The sequence below is a fragment of the Podarcis bocagei genome (genome assembly GCF_964188305.1).
Source record: "Podarcis bocagei genome assembly, chromosome: 4".
Taxonomy (NCBI): domain Eukaryota; kingdom Metazoa; phylum Chordata; class Lepidosauria; order Squamata; family Lacertidae; genus Podarcis; species Podarcis bocagei.
Window position 1 is genome coordinate 78,134,599 of NC_138128.1, and position 12,807 is coordinate 78,147,405.

At 44.0% G+C, this 12,807-nt stretch overlaps 1 long non-coding RNA gene across 1 annotated transcript in view; it reads left to right on the plus strand.

Moving 5' to 3' along the window:
• LOC308585351 overlaps positions 1-12,807 on the plus strand; it is a 77,113-nt gene that overhangs the window by 55,633 nt on the left and 8,673 nt on the right. The window contains exon 2 of the long non-coding RNA XR_014007315.1: positions 7,615-7,673. This is a non-coding gene — a long non-coding RNA (uncharacterized lncRNA). The remainder of the gene's footprint in view (positions 1-7,614; positions 7,674-12,807) is intronic.

Sequence of the window (12,807 nt, forward strand, 5' to 3'; positions counted from 1 at the left end):
CCAAATTCCTGGTTTATTTCTTTTGGGCATGCTTCTTTATTAATTGGATCTTTCACAGTTTGAATGAAATAATCAGGTCAGGAAGACAGAAGCTTTTATCAACCACATTCCAAGGGTTTGAAATGTCCCAAGGTTAACAAGCTGTGATCTGCAGCTATACATATATTAAGAGGGAAAACTCTTTGAAACACATCTTACTACATGAAAACATGAGAGGGGTCAATTTCCAGATAATGTTGGCATATATTATTAGTCCTGCTCAACTTGCGACTAGCCCAAGCTTTACACAGTCCACCAACCATGGACCTAGTCCCACAAGGGGCTTGATAAACATTTTGCTGACTGCCAATGGCTATAAAAATAGATGGGTGGTTCTGCCAACCAGAATACATGGATAATCAGCTGTGTTTAGCTTGATGCGTGACATGGTAGAGAATCTTCCAGACCCATCCATTGCCTGAACAGCAGAACTAGCTGCCTGGATCTTTCATAAGGAAAGGAAAGGAAAACATAGACCTACAATCAGCCAGATGAGTTCTGAATTTTTCACCACCTGCATTTGAGGTTCTGCCCCACTGGCTTCGTTGTTCTCAGTTTCTAATTAAATTAAGGTGTTGAGTGAGCCACCGCTTATCACTATAGTACCTGACATGTCAAATCCTTACAGAACAATCTCTACACATGTTTAAAGGTAAAGGTACCCCTGCCCGTATGGGCCAGTCGTGTCCAACTCTAGGGTTGCGTGCTCATCTCGCTCTAGAGGCCGTGAGCCGGCGCCATCCGAAGACACTTCCGGGTTACGTGGCCAGCATGATGAAGCTGCAGCTGGCGAGCCAGCACCACCGCAGCACACGGAAACGCCGTTTACCTTCCCGCTATAAAGTGGTCCCTATTTATCTACTTGCACTTAAGAGTGCTTTCGAACTGCTAGGTGGGCAGGAGCTGGGACCGAACGACGGGAGCTCACCCCGCCGTGGGGATTCGAACCGCCGACCATACGATCGGCAAGTCCTAGGCACTGAGGTTTTACCCACAGCGCCACCCACGTCCCCTACACATGTTTACCCAGAAGTAAACTCTACTACGTTCAACGGGGTTCACTCTGTAATAAGTGTGTTTAAGATAGCAGTGTTCAGGGCACCATCTGTGCACGAGGGACAGCAAAAAGGCAGGGGCATGAAAAGTTCTTACTGTCTGCACCCAATAATAGAATACTTATCCACTGCAGACTCAAAAGTCTTGGACCTGGGCATTGTTTGGAAGCATTCAGCTGCTGGTTTTCCCATTGGGAGTCAGGATTCAGTTGACTGAAACTGGAAGAAAAACCGCTATCATGCTTTGCTGACGTTGGCTGTGTATGCACCGTACAATTAAAGCACAACTCCCAAAGAATCCTGGGTGCTGTTAAGGGTGCTGGGAATGTAGCTGTAGGGGCAAAGTTCTCAGGATTACCGTTCCCAAGATTCTTTGAGGAAAATCATGTGCTTTCCAAGAATGGTGTGTTGCTTTTGTTATCTCTTCCAAGCCTTTGGAATTGGGGAATGCTATAAATTGAAATAAATTCTGTGCTTTTGCATATCATCCATTAATCTTACAAAGATTACACAGGAGAACTTTCTGGCGCATTCTGCCCCTACTATTATAATTGCACTCTGGCATCTGAAGACCTCAATGAATCATCTGGGATGTTTATAAGTACTGTAACTCTGCAAGGATATTTCAATTTAGAGAGGTCTGCGGTGGAGGAGGATTTTCAAACATGAGCCCTAAGACAAAATCTGTTTCCGCTCCTGAGAAAGCAATGCATGTTGTTGTTTATACTGTGAACAGGCCTATCAATGTGAATAGGCAAACTGATGAATAGCTGGGAACTTTTAACACGAGAACCTTAATGTTGTATAATGATTGGGGATGTTTTCTAATGGTCTCGAACCTCTTTTTCTATAGTATTAAAGGGATGCAAAGAGAGGGTTGTAATTTAAACATTTGCTTCAGGCATGAAAATGACTGAAGCCTTCCCTATATCCCATGGAGAGCTTTTTATTAGAAGTAGTGGTGAGGAGAACTGGCTCTGATAAGCTCTAAAAACTTTGGAAAATAGCTTGACTTAGCTTATCCTGTGTCCTGAACACATTATTTTCTGAAAAAAACTAACATCAAATATGTAATTTGATCTCCTTTTACAAGCTGCCCTTGAATAGTTGACTATACCTATCCAGAACATACAATATAGTTAATACCTATTTATATTAAATCGCATGTGGCTTATACATTCCAAATAGCTGAATGAATGGATTAAGCATTTCAAGTTTTACTGAGAGCTTGTAGTACACATGTGGAGGAGGGAAAAGGATAGATATGTAAATACAAGCCCTGTGATTGGTGCCACAATGGAAACCACACTCTAGGTTGCTATAGATCATACTAGCATGTACAAAACCAGTCAATGCACCTTCAGTCATGGTTTCTCTGCAGTGAGAATGGAGTCACACATTTCCCAAAATAACATTTAGCAGATTGTTCTGTTTTCAATAACTGGAGTGGCAACAATTTGACAGAGAAACTTCTGGAACTCTGTCAGTGGAGGAAAACTGCAAAATTTGTTTACAGTCCTGCTTTTTTGAAGGAATGACTTCTCAAAGCTTTAACTCAAGTCTTAGCTGAAATGAACAACAGGATCAGCAACGAAACAGCAGGAACAAGCAGCCCTCGCCAGTGGTCTGGACTTGTTCTGACCATAGCAGCTACCTGCCTACTTTGGGAGCAAAGCTGGGTTCCGGAGCACTTCCAACCTTTGAACTGGCTTGAACTTCCAACAAGAGTGCTTCCCTATCATAACAAGGTGTGTGTTTAATCTCAAGATCAGCATCAGTGCTGACAAAAAGCACCTGGCTTGTCTAGATTGAGTCTTAGCTTGCTAGAGTCAAGTGAAGCAGAGTGGCAGCGTTGGCAACGGTTCTCTGTGGAAATATTTTGTCTGCTTTTAGGCACTTGCCTGCTTCCAATGAGTTTTGGATGCAAAGATGGGAAACTCCCAGCACCTGTTGGAATTCCACCTTTTAAAGATACAGGGGCTCTGTCTATCTTTGCATCTGTAAATCCCAGTTAAAGGATTTAAAATAACAGTTCTTAGGGATAGAGAATCAATACCAGCAGCCCCCCCCCCGACTAGTTAGCACTGCAGCTGGAGTGACAGAGCCTTGTAAAGTTACTGTGCGGCACATTTTCAAACACTGACGAAATTCATCTGGTTCATGATTTTTCTGAAGATTCCAGTTGCATTACTCTGACAAGAATGTCCTCTTGGGGATCAGTGAGAGATTCTTTAAAACACAGCGCAGGGTTTGCTGTCCCAAGATATGACTCAGATACAGAAATGTTATGTTAATAACCTGATGAAAACAGCAGATTTTCAGACATTGTGATTCTACTATTTGCACTCTTGTTATTTAAACATACAATGAGCAACCTCTGATCTGAGAACATTAGACATTCTCTATTGATTTAATTCATTGATTGATTTAAAAGCCTTTCTAAACTGTTTAATATTTAAAAATCTCATAAGTTCTTGGCACGTAAAAAATACAACAGAAAAACAATAAAAGAGTGCCATAATAGAGCCAATGTTAAAAATAGCTACCGTACTTTTCGCACCATAACACTCAGTCCCCCCCCCCAAAAAAGGTAAAAGGAAATGTGTCTGCGTGTTATGGAGCAAATGCAGGCAGGAGGAGCCACTCTTGCTGGCTGTTCGGCAGCCTCTCTTCCTCCGCTTGGCTTGCTGAGAAGCCAGCAACAGCTGAGCAACAGCTGAGTGTCGGGAGACAGCCTCTCTTCCTCCTGTCTGCCTGCTCTATGGCTTTTTGGCGAGGTGGGAGAAGGGAGGCAGCTCGGAAGCCGGCAAGAGCTGTGCGCAGCGTGTAAAAGCCAAGGTGGGGAAAGGGAGACAGACTCTCTTTCTCAGTGTCTGCCTGCTCTATGGCTCTCCCTTACACAAATGTAAGCGGCTCTTACTCTGCTTTCTTTACAATGAGCTGGAAGGAGGGACAAAGAGGGCATCCCCTTCCATCCCTCCCCCAGCACCTCACCGGTAAATTCAAACAAAGCAGCTTACAAGGCTCGTGTCCCTGAGTCTCCTCCTCCTCTTTTTGCTCCGGTTCGAGACAAGGCAGCTGCACAAATGTGAGTTCCCCCTCTCTCTTCCCTCCCTCCCTCCCTCTTCCAACTTCAAAAAATATTGGGGGGACAGCCAGGTAAGCCCCACTCACATACCACAATGGGGGGTGGGGGATGACTCCCTCAAATATTTAATGGGGGGGGTGAAGGCACCTAGGCCTATAGGAGTTGGCTGCTTTGCCAAGGACAAGTGTGAGCTCCCCCCCCCCTTCCTTCATCACTGTATTGGAGATACCATACATTACTGACAGTTCCTTCATTCATGTGGTTACAAAGCATGGATCCACATGGATCCTCAGGATTTTTGCACTGGGTCACCCCAAATTCACCATCAGATCACATAGCATGTCCATGGCTACAGCTTGCACCAAAAAAATCACGCACCCACTGTTGCCTGGGGCCGCAGTGGTGCAAAATGTGGTTACAAAGCACGGATCCACATAGATCCTGAGGATTTTTGCATTGGGCTACCCCAAACTGACCGCCAGATCACATGTCTGTGGCCACAGCATGAACCACAAAAATCATACATCCACTGTTTCGTTTAGAATTTTTTTTTCTTGTTTTCCTCCTCTAAAAACTATGTGCGTGTTATGGTTGGGAGCGTGTTATAGAGCGAAAAATATGGTAAGCAGTATTGTAAAATTAAAGTAAACCCCCCCAAAAAACATTTACATGACATTAGTTCCTTAGATCTGACCGATATGATCAGCAGACTCACATGACACAGCTCTTACTGGATTGTACTACTTTAGACAGCAAATGAGGGACTGAACTCTACATAAAAGAAACCCTGTACATATAGAAAATTAGATCTCCCTGGGCTAAAACCTTTCTCCCTAATATGCTAGGTGGAAAGATTTATATGAGGGGAGGACTTTCAAACATATTAGATCCCTCACCTGAAGATATCTGTACCTACTGAATTTATATATATTACAAACCTACAAAAATTTAGACATTATTGGTGCCGGATTAACGGGGTTCAGCATCTAAGATTCAAGAACTGAAAGCATTCGACAAAACTAGCAATATTATAGAAATGTTTCACTCTCTTAGAAAGAGGGCACAGAAACAGAGTGATAAACTCAAGACAAACGCATATCCTCATGACTTCAGCATGTATCACCCCCTTATGGAACTCTGCCAATTTACACCAAAGATTGCCTGAGATTGCAATCCTGTGCACAGCTACTTTGGAGCAAGTCACATCTAAGGTAAACTTGCAACAGTATGTCTGACTGCTTGTTATTTTGTCCAACTGGTGGATATGCTCCTCCTCCTCTGATCTTGGGTACATCTCCTTTACCCCGTCAATGCTTATTTAACATGCACTGTGCTAACTGGCCAGTCATCAAAGGCAGTGCTGCACACCAGCTACCATGGCATTTCTGTGTCCTCCTTGCTGGCCAGCACTTCCATCTGCTACCACAGCAGGGAAGTGGAAGAACCCTGGCTTAGTCTCGCATCCCCTTCTGTGGAGACACTCTGCCATCTGCTGTCGCCTGCAAAACCACACTAGCAATCTCCGTGTTAAACATCTGCAATTGTTTTAAAGTAACAAAGTATTTGCTGTCACATTGGCTCACAGTTATAATGGGGCCGGAGAAACTGAGCAACTTGGAGAGGAGGCCAAAAAGGCTTTCCATATCGGCTGTAAAAGTTTATTTATAGATCTGAAAGGAATTTGCTTCCCAGATATTCTCTGAATACCCAAACGTTTAGCAAATATTTGATACCTGTATTTGAAATCCAATTAGGTTTGATTCCAGTGGGTCCCTCCCCCCCCCCTCCATCTTTGATATTCTGCAGTATTTGATAGCTGGCTATTTTGGTTCAGCTCGGAATAGATTTGGATAATACGAGTTACAGTGGTACCTCGGGTTGAGTACTTAATTCGTTCTGGAGGTCCGTTCTTAACCTGAAACTGTTCTTAACCTGAAGCACCACTTTAGCCAATGGGGCCTCCTGCTGCTGCTGCTGCTGCACCACTGCCACACGATTTCTTTTCTCATCCTGAAGCAAAGTTCTTAACCCAAGGTACTATTTCTGGATTAGAGTCTGTAACCTGAAGCGTATGTAACCTGAAGCGTATGTAACCCGAGGTACCAATGTACTTTCTCACATATACAAACAGAAAGAAAAACCACTCATTTCCCAAGCCAAAATGTGGCATCTTTAGGACTGCAATGGGGCCTGAACATCTCTCCCAACTTCCCACAATTCTTGAAACTCCTCCTCTTTCCCCAAATGTTTCCTTACAGTAGCATTGTTCCTTGGAATGCTAAAACCACAATATCTTAAGCCCCATGGGACTCTGGGAAATGGAAGTCCCCAGGGTACCCAAGTACTTAGAATTGTGATAGCATTCAAATACAATGGTACCTCGGGTTACAGACGCTTCAGGTTACAGACTCTGCTAACCCAGAAATAGTACCTTGGGTTAAGAAGTTTGCTTCAGGATGAGAACAGAAATCATGCTCCGGCGGTGAGGCGGCAGCAGGAGGCCCCATTAGCTAAAATGGTGCCTCAGGTTAAGAACAGTTTCAGGTTACGAATTAAGTACTTAACCCAAGGTACCACTGTACTGTGAATCATAAAACATACTGATAGCTCATGAAATGCTGTATTTGCTGGTCAGACATCTTGCTGGCTCCAGTTCTACATTCCGAAGCCTATTGGACTAGCTAGCCATTAACTCTTACTTCAGCACTGGGGGTGAAGTGGAATTCCCCACATCTGAGGCAGCAGATCAGCTGAGGACAGGACCTGCGGCAACAGAGGGAACAGGTGCCTCTGAAGAAACAGCTTGGGCTGCTGCTTGAGGCAGTCACCTCACTTTCTCCAAATGCCACCTTCAATCCACTCAGCAGGATTGCTCAGCCATAAAACTAATTCACAAAAATTCAAATATTCATTCTGCAGGAGACCACCAGTGGATACAAGCTTAGAAGAAGCTTGATGCTCCCACATCTTTCCTGGGTGGGTGTTCCGAATTTGCTGGCGTCTGAGGCCTGCACAGATCATACCATGTATATCTGCCACTTGTGCTCTACTTGCAGATGTGTGAAATAATTTCAGAGTTTGTGCGCTCTCTCTCTCTCTCTCTCTCTCTCTCTCTCTCTCTCTCTCTCACACACACACACACACACACACACACACACACAGTAATATTAAGAGTGTGGCGTTACCAGAGGAAAATTGGTGCTGGAAAGGCTGCTCTGAACTGTTCACCCCTTGGTAAAAAGGGAGTAAAACAGGAGTGAAAACCAGAGACAAGCGAGTCAGTTTCAGAGAGGTGTGCATGTAGCTCCAGCAGCCAAAACCCCTAACAGCACTACATGTGTCCTTTGCACTGCGCAAAAGTTACTAGCTTCGAGTTGTTCACATGCAGAACAGGCCCCGTCCTGCTAAGCACTCCTTTTGTATTGCTTGCAGATTTGGAAACCTTCCATGTTTGTCACTTTAAATGAAGACCAGGCAGCGCTCTTATTTGTGTAAGTATAAAAGTCCACAAGACTATGTGTGGTTCCAAAAGCTGTTCTGGGCCTTTAACATTCAAAAGGTTGGAGACAGGATATGATGAAGAAATGATTAAACAAAAACGGGACAATCTGCAGCCAATTTCCACAAAGGAGAACCATGATTCAACAGTTGCATCAAGGATCCTGGCTTTTATGTGTACCAGATGCACAGAGGCTCTTCCCAGTGTGCAGTTATTGCTGCTCGGCAGGAATCCTCTGCCACAGGAACTTGACCCTTTCTGTCACCTGGGTGACTTAGGGGCTTCCGGCACTCACTAGGACAAAAGTCTGAGAGGCACCCTAAGCTGTGAGGAAAGCGTTTCGGGAAGAGAAGAGATTCTACTTCTCTTAAACTGCAAGATTATAAATAATTACACCATTTGCCTTCCTCTCTGTCCAGATTTGTACCCTTTCCACCTTCAGCTTCCTCTGGATAGTTTATTCAGCTGATGGTTTTGCTACAGCAGAGACAAAAGGGCAGAGGCAGCTCTTGGAAAGAGCGGATTTTAAATAATTTCAAAAAAAGTAAACAAAAATTATTCTATCCCCCAAAAGGCCTGATAGACGCTAAGGAAAACTGGGGTGCTATTACACACTTAACAACTGGAAACTACTCCCCTCCTCTCATATAAACAATATCTTAGAAGCCCCATACAGAAAACCAACTCTCCCAGGATTCATCTCCTCAGCCTGGGGTTGGCTCAGTGGTGCTACTAGGACCAGCTAGTGCAGGTCCAGGCACCCATGCAGGCCAGGGCACCACAGCTGAGGGGGTCTTTATTTTTCTTTAAGTGCAGCAAAAACATCCTGCTTTCCCCAGTAGCAAAGCTCTCGGGTGAGTCTTTAGGCTCAGCACTGTTTCTTGGGACTCCCATGCAACTATACAACATTGCAGATTGTATGTGGGCTTCCACAGCTGGCTATCAGGGAGCTGCTGAAGAGGGCTGCACAGATGAGGAATGGTGGGAGCCTCCCCCTGCTCCTGATCATGATCTTCCCAGGAGCAGTGGGACTGGATAGATTTGGAACAGTGGTTTGCAGAGGGACATACTTCAGAAGGCAAAAGTTGGGAAGAACTGGGTGGCGAACAGCTAGGAGAAAAATGAACTGGGAGAGAGAGTTAGCAAACTCTGGTTCTCTGGAAACCACCCAGCTGATCAGTCAAAGGTCACAGAGATTAGATAAGGTAGCTGCACAGAAGGAACAGTGGTTGCGAGATCAGGTTGCAAGACGAGGAAATGACTTGGGGGGGTGAGTGGGTGTAAACCTTAATTGGGAGCACCTTTACTCCGAGAATGGACTCTGTTTTTTCACTGAGATCATTAAAACCTCTTCAAACGGTAAGAGACTATTTTTGCCTTGTTCTGCTTATCCACAGCCAAAGGGAGGGAGGAAGCTGCTTCCCCAAAGCCGGACACTGGCTTACAAATAAAAGTCTAGCCAGGCACACATCTGCAACAGTACAAAGCTCTTGGCATGCTGGCTGCTGTTCTGTTGGCACTTCTTGAGATGTTGTGGAGTCCACATGGGCGTCCCAGGAAGTGATGCTGAACAGGAAGATGACATGAGAACGCCATACTTACTGGACATTTTAAGTTACAGATAGGTAGCCGTGTTGGTCTGCCATAGTCAAAATAAAAAAATTCCTTCCTGTAGCACCTTAAAGACCAACTAAGTTAGTTCTTGGTATAAGCTTTCGTGTGCGCATGCACACTTCTTCAGATACACGACATTTTAACTACAGAGCATTTAAAGAAAAAGGCTCCTTCAGGCACTTTGCACAGGTAAGGAGAGCAGCCCCCTTGGTCCTTTGCAAGGAAGAAGAGGAGCTACCAAGAGTGGCAGGGTTTGGCACAGCAGGCACCTGATCTGGAATTGCTTGACCACCCATATTTGTTATTTGTTTGACATTTTTAATCCCACTTCCCACTCTTCTTCCAAGGAGCTCAAGGCAGGATGCATGGCTCCCGTGCCCCTACTGTTTCTACACAATCACCCTGTGACAAAGGGGAAATGCAACACACAAACAAATGCAAGAATATGGCAGAATGGAAGTGGGAGTGCATGTTCATGAGAGTAGGCTGCACTTCCAAGGATGAGCCCCAGCTCCTATTTTCCAGGGGGACAGGAAAGTCACAACACACAATGGAAAGTGATGTCGTTGCTGAAAACCAAGAGCCTGGTATAAAACGTCTTCTACACTTCAAGGACAGACCCCAGCTCAAACTCAGCACCTGTGTTTGAGAACAGGAAGGATGTAAAAGAAAACACGATGTGATCTGGTGTGCTCGAAGCCAGAGACAATGAACCCAATGGAATGAAAGTTTGTATGAATATTTAGGACAATGTACATCATTTCATGTTAAACCTCAGCTTGAAACTCTGTACCCGTTATCCAAAGGGCAAGGAGCAAATGAGGCCTCTGAAGCTCTTTACTAGTACAAAACAGTTTCATTCGATTATTTTCCGTCTTTTCCATCTGCGAGTTTCTTGGAGGTTGCAACAGCCCTTGGCGCACACTGAGCAATTTCCATCACAATTTATTCAAGCTTTGCCTAAATATCGCCTGGGACCGTTTAACATCTCTGCCAAGTCAGTGTTTTCAGGCTCCAGTCATGAGAAAGAGGACTGCTAACACAGGCAACTCCACAGAATAACGCTAAAAAGCTCCACATCTTATGTTGTGAAATTGTTTCAGTTCCTGAAACCAAAAGCATGTTTGAAATATATGCAGTTTGACCACGAGGTATTCGGGAAATAACATTTCTAGAAATTATTCACATTGGGTGTAGCCTTTCCCAGGGCTCTTGGAAAGAGTTACTTTGAAGTTTCAGCAAGGGATGGTATTTTGAAACATAGAATTGTGCTCTGAAGATCTACTGAATTCCTTCCCATTATTTAAAAGCATGATCTTACATTGCAATGTATCTCTCGTCTCCCTCACACACCCCTACTTGAAAATGGGCATGTGATTGGTGTGGTGGTACCCAAACATAAAGCAGAATTGTGTCCGGAATGTATTGTTCCAAATTTCATTCTAAAACGACAGTTATCGCATCCAAGAAACTGCCCTTCTTCCAAATTGAAGCCAACAATTAAACCAAGGGCCTCAGTTTATTTCAACAAAAAGCTTTAAGAAGCTGCAATTTCATTACCGTTCCTTGAGGATGCTGGAAAAAGCAATGTCGTTGTTTGTGAATGATCCCGAAATGTGTAGATGGATTTGAACGGTCTCAGATCTTTCTTGTTATGGCTGTATGGTAAAAATGACATTAAACATGGAATTCAAGGAGGAGAAACCAGCTACCCCAGTTTAGAAAAGAAGCCATTGTGAGCCGGTCCCAGACCAAAGCTCAGTCTCAGTTCACAATGGCTGGCTCCAGTGCCAGCCCTCCTTGCCTTTCCCCCCTGTTGCCAGTCCTGTGTTTTCTCAAAGTCTCCCCCGGTGAACAGAGACAAAATGACAGAGCTGGCTCATGTGATGGCCTTTGTCAGCTGCCTCAGCCTCATCAGGAAGACCTCCTTCTACCTGGATGCTTCTGAGAACATTTAAGACCTCCTGGCATTTTTCTGTTTCCATGATGTAACTTTGATAAGCATATACAAAGCACAACAGCCTGACAGTGATTTATGTGTTTTTGTTTACCTTTTACTTTGTGTTTTGAACTCTTGGTAAGCACATAAAATTTCCTTGCCTCCAAGAGCTTCCCATTAACTTCATTTAGGGTGTGTGTGTATAGTGGGGAGACATTCAAAGCCTTGCTATTAAGGCAGAGATGGGGAACGTGGTCCCCCCACATTGCTGGGCTACAACTCCCAATGGCTGGGAATGCTGGGAGTTAGTTTCTCACCCCTGTATTAAGCTTTGCAGTAAAGATTCTAATGGAAGCCCCATCGCTGTGGGATGCAAGAATGGATTCAGGGTGAGGCTTTTTGAAGAGTTCCTTCCAAGCCTTCAAAACCTTCACTTCTTCACAAAAAGAGCAATGATTCCACAATATCTATTTCACTACTCTTCCACAATAACTATTTCACTACTCTTCCACAATAACTATTTCACTACTCTTGCTTTTAGCACAATATCACTTCTGAAGTGTTCTGCCATCCCTTGCTACAGCTGTAATTTATTTCTAGTCTATTCCCAATTTGGACCTCCTTGTTCTTCTATACTCACCCTATGAGGCCCGTTCTTCATTATATTTTCTTCCAATGAAGTTCCTTTTTTTAGTTTTCATGTCGCCTGCAGCACTTTTGGGGCAACTACCACTGATAACTTTTTAAGAGCTTCACTGCACCTTGGCAGTTCCCCTTTATCTATGCATTTTGCTCTCCACAGAACATTATCTGTTAACTGCTGAAATCCACCATCGTGATGTGAGTTCCCTTTGTTCCTGTACTGACAAGTTCCTTCCTTTTCAGAGAGCAAGTGCTACTGACATTCACAATTCTATGCTGTTCTGAAACTACCTCAGAAAAAGCAGCTTGAGAAGTCAACGAAAATGAAGACAGGTTCACTCACAAGCCTATGTGCCCCTGCTTATTCTTCACTGCAGGTTTTACGTCCCTTTTTAATCCGGCTTTTGAGGATTTTAAATTTATTTCTATAAATCTTTTCTGGTTAGTACTCTGATTTACAAGATGGTCAGGAACAGTTGGCAAATTGGTTACAGTTCCACCAAGCAGGATGCAAAGACACCCCTTTCAACTTATTTCCAGAGTTTGCTTTGATGTTTGAACATACAGTATGCACTTGTTAGGATTCTCAAAGCCTAAAACATTATGCAGAAAGCTCCAAGCAGTTCAGCTTAAAAAATAGCTGCACAAAACCATCCTTGCCAAGGGAGAGAAAGCTAATCAGCAAGAGGGCCAAGAATATCCAAAGCAGATTATCTCACATGCAACATTGGAAAACATTGGTGTTTCATAAAAATGCATCAATGCAAATGTGCACAAATCAGGACAGCCTAATTTCTCAAGAGAGCCAAAACATTTCTCTAGCAATAATTCCTAAGCAAGAGACCACAGAGTGAGCTCCATAAGACAATGGAAACAGTGTGTGTTAAGAAGACTCTGTGCATAGTGCAGGCTTGAAGTCTCCAAGTAGGAA